Source organism: Octodon degus, unplaced genomic scaffold (genome assembly GCF_000260255.1).
Source record: "Octodon degus isolate 3935 unplaced genomic scaffold, OctDeg1.0 scaffold00068, whole genome shotgun sequence".
Classification (NCBI taxonomy): Eukaryota; Metazoa; Chordata; class Mammalia; order Rodentia; family Octodontidae; genus Octodon; species Octodon degus.
In genome coordinates this window covers 9271307-9275689 of record NW_004524644.1, presented here as the reverse complement: position 1 = coordinate 9275689, position 4383 = coordinate 9271307, and the positions used below count along the sequence as shown (strand labels likewise).

General features: G+C 35.7%; 1 pseudogene; it reads right to left on the bottom strand.

The window, feature by feature from the left end:
- Positions 1-4383, bottom strand: part of LOC101592946 — a 32243-nt pseudogene that overhangs the window by 1455 nt on the left and 26405 nt on the right.

Sequence of the window (4383 nt, the reverse complement as noted above, 5' to 3'; positions counted from 1 at the left end):
GCACCACCACACTCAGTCTCAATCAGTGTCTCAGCACACCCTGTGGGTGCACAGGCTCCCGGATAGAACCCTCTAGCCCCTGTACCTGGTTGTGGGTGCTCAATCTACTGAGCTATTTGGTGGGCCCTTAGTCAAGTCTCTAAAACTTAAATTTTGAGATAGAAAGGAAATAAATTTACAGAATTCACTCATCCATTTCTTTCATCTGTCCCAGGTCTTGATTCATGATCAATTATTTTGTTTCTATTGTTTACATAGTCATTTACTTGAGCCTTTCATTTTTGATTTTTGTTTTCCACTGAGAATCTGGTCTTCTCATCCTCCTTATTTTTTGATGTGGAGGACTTTTCACTCTTTTGGCTGCTTTGCATTATTTTTGAATACAGACTTTGATGTCTATCACCCTTTCTTTCCATGATACTATTTGAGCTATTATGATTTTTAGAACACATTCATTTATTACTCTCAGTTTTCTGTTTGAGCTCTTATTTTATTTTTTCTTGTTTGTGCTTTTACTTTCTTCTCTCTGAGCCCCAAGAATCTCTCTTTCTTGCTCCTCTTCCTTCTCCCCTTTCTCCTCCTGCTCCTTCTTATTCCTCCTCCTCTTTCTCTTCCACCTGCTTCTCCTTCTCTTGCTGCTAGTCTTCCTTCTCTTCCTTCTCCCATCTTTATTTCTCAATGGTCCTGGCATCCCTCTTCTTTCTCAGCTTCCTGGTCTTCCCTTCTCCTGTACTCCTCTCAACTCCTCTCTGTGCCTATGTTACTCCTTTCTTCTGCTGAGAACTCTGTCATGGTTTCTGGGTCACAGTGTTCTGCTCCAGTCCCTCTTGTTCTGCTCCATTCTCTTGTTCTATTCTTGTAACTGTGTTTACCTTTAGTTACATCACGTTGTCTACTCCAGGACTGTTCATGTTTATCCTTTTGTTTACTCTTGTTATGATCATGCTCATTACTTTTTGATTCTAGTTACTTAGATTTCTCTTTACTTGTACTACTTTCTTGATGTTTTCTTTTAGAATCAGGTTGCATTTCTTTTCTTTCTTTTTTTTTTTCACATTTTCATGATGCCTTTGTTCACTCGACCTTAATATTATGTCGTTGCCTCTATTGTGATTTGAATCTCTTAAATTGCTCTTACTACTACTTTTATTTATTATTATTATTTTTTACATATTTAGTACAGGGTCTACAGAGTGTCAATATGTAGACTTGATTCATAGTGATTCTCCTCTGTACAGCCTCCCAAGAGCTGGGATCACAGGCACTCACCACCACACCCAGTCGCAGTCACTGTCTCAGTGTGTCCAGGGGGCGGGGCTGGCATGGCACTCTGGATGGAGATCAAACCAGGTCACTGAGCCTGCCTAATCAGATACTATATCCAATGAGCTATCTGGCCAGCCTTTATTACTACTTTTATATTTGGCCCTTTTCCTCACTTTGTTTTTGTTATATTTATTTTCTTTTTCTGAATTTCTAATGATTTCTTTCTCTTTGCTGTCAGATTTATGTTTATTTGCTTTCTTTTCCTTTTCACTTTTTATTGTTTGGACTTTCAAATACATGTCTGTGATCAGTTTTTTTTTCCTCATTTACTCTAACTGGGTTCCTTTGATTTACTTTCATTTCACTCAATTCATTGGTATCCCCTTGATCCATCTTTACTTGCTTGATCTTCTCATTGGTTGAGTTCTCTGTATCTCTTGTCTCCAATTCAGAGAATTCTCACTGCATCTGAAATGATCCCTTGATGCGGGTATGGATAGAGTTCAATAACGCTTTGGCCTTTTTAAAAAATTTTCTTGCCAGACCTAGTAGCTAAGAGTCATCTCTGGTAATGAAACAGGCTGAAAGTTAGGTGTATTACTCTCTCTCTCTCTCTCTCTCTCTCTCTCTCTCTCTCTCTCTCTCTCTCTCTCTCTCTCTCTCTCTTCCTCTCTTTGTTTTTCTGTTCCTCATCATCAGCTTTAGGAGGACTTTTTCTCATGAGGAATCTATTTTCTGGTATAGGAGGAATGTCTTCTGGATGGACGGTAGCTGTGCTTCAAGATTTTCAGGAATTTTTTTCTGTTTCTATTTATTTATTTATTTATTTATTTACTTACTTACTTATTTTTTTATTTCTCCTCAGAAGCAGTCTCTGAATCAGAAGACTGAGAACCACTGGAGCAATGTGAACCACTGGATAACAAGTAGGAAGAGGAGGATGACTTATTTCTTTTTTCTTCTTTCCTTTTTAACTTGAGATTTTTGGATCAGCTCCCCACCACTGAGTATTCTATAACTCAACAAATGGTTTTACTAGCTGTGTCTGTTTTATAGTTTTCTATCTTTTTCACTGTTTCTTGACCAGAGATCCCATATCCATATACAACATGATGCCTATCTGTCTTGTTATTTTTCTCTCATTTCTGGGAAAAATAGCCAGTACTCAACATGAAGGAAGGAAAGGATTATTAGCCTCACAGTTACTGGAGGTTTCAGTTCATATTGAGCTGGCTTCAAGGCACAGTGGCACATGGCAGGATGCAACCTTTCATGGAGACAGAATAGAGCAAAACGGAAGAGTAACAGCAACAGTGGCTACAGAGAGCATGTCTCCCTTAAGTTATATTCAGGCTATCCACCCCAGACTGGGCGCAGTACTCATGCCCATAATCCCAGCAGCACTCACACCTATAATCCCAGTGGATCATGAGTTAGTTACAAACTCTAGAAGTCTGCCCCATGACTGCTTGAGGCTTTGAGTGGACAACTAGACACAAACCATAAGACCATCTAAATGAAGAGTTGGTTTCATTGTTATGAAGAACTGTGATCCCTTTGTATCTTTCCCCCCAAGTTGGCCATTGACAGAAGAAATTCTTCAATGTGTTTAAAAGCAAAACTCTCATATTCAAAAAATCCTCCATAATACTCTCTTACCATCCACTTAATTCACTGAATATACAACACTAAATCATAACACCTTAAACAAATCTGTGAAAAAGGATGACTCCTACACTATGATGGCTTCTGGGGTAACTCCCTTGTCCCTTTTACTCCCATACAAAGACAATGAAAGTTTTCCCTTTTTTTTTGGAGTACACATCAGAAAACAATTCAAAGTCCACTCTCCCACCAGGTTGATTGTTAATAGCAAAAATATCATCAAGGATGTTGAACTTTTATTCCTATTGTTCTATAATCCAATCTTTTTTACAATTACTTTTATTGAGAAACACATAGCACTGAGACAGTTTCAAAAGTGATTAGGACAGTTTCAACAATTAATACATTGCATAATTTTTTATCTTCTTAGTGGTTATTAATAGTGCAAGATGTAGACATGATATCCTGTCCAGAAACTGTTAGTACAAATCTTTCTTCCCAATGAATTAAGAGAAAGTAGCTGTATTTCTATCTTAACTATTTTGTATATACAAATACAAAATGGTCCTTCCTTTGTATTCCCCTTTTTCATTTAGTTTTGTTAAAGATAGGTATTCCATTGCCATTTAAATACTGTAGGTGTGTTAATTCAGCAAAATAATAAAATATAGTGCAGTAGTCCATAATGGTAGTGGGTTATCCATGGGTTTAACCTCGCTATCTATCTGAATGTCAAACATCTTAGGCATAACATGGAACAGGTATTTTCCATCTAGTATTGACATGTTTACTTTTAAGTCAGAATATGGAGACAAAAATTTTAAAAAAGTATTTAAATAATATGCATGAACAATTGCATATTTTAAACAGAAATTTAGAAATCTAACAATGTGCACCAATTTAGCAGGACAGTCCTGTGACATTTTTTTCTTTTCTCTTTTTTTTTTCATTTATTACCATTTTTTTTAACAAACATTTACCTGAGAATACTGTACTCCAATCTTGCCACTAGAATGTCCTCTTCTCTGGGCCTAGTCCTTCTAGGCACTTCAAATCTACCATCATCCAGGAATTTCAAGTTGCCAAGAAAAATATATTTTCTTCCTCTCTAAAATATTTTATGCATTAAAATTTGAATTGTTTATCATTAAGTTAAGATTTTCTATTTTCATTCATGGGTGAGCTTACAAGGTAATTAACTTTCTCAGAAGTTTTTTGGCTAGACTGTATATTAAGAATATTCTAAATGCTTACTCTTTCTCTGAATTTGAAAGAATTTAACATATCTTTTTCTTGAAACTTGTCTTTACACTTACGTATTTTTAAAGAGACCTTAAATGACTACAATAATGATAATTATAAGAACAATCTTACTTCTGTCTTGGAGATGTAATTTATTTTCCTATAAATTTATTTTATTTACCTAGAAAAACACATATTAGAAAGAACAAATATTAGAAAAAATTTATCCTGAGTTTTATTCTACTGATATTTTATTCATCTTTGGTTTTT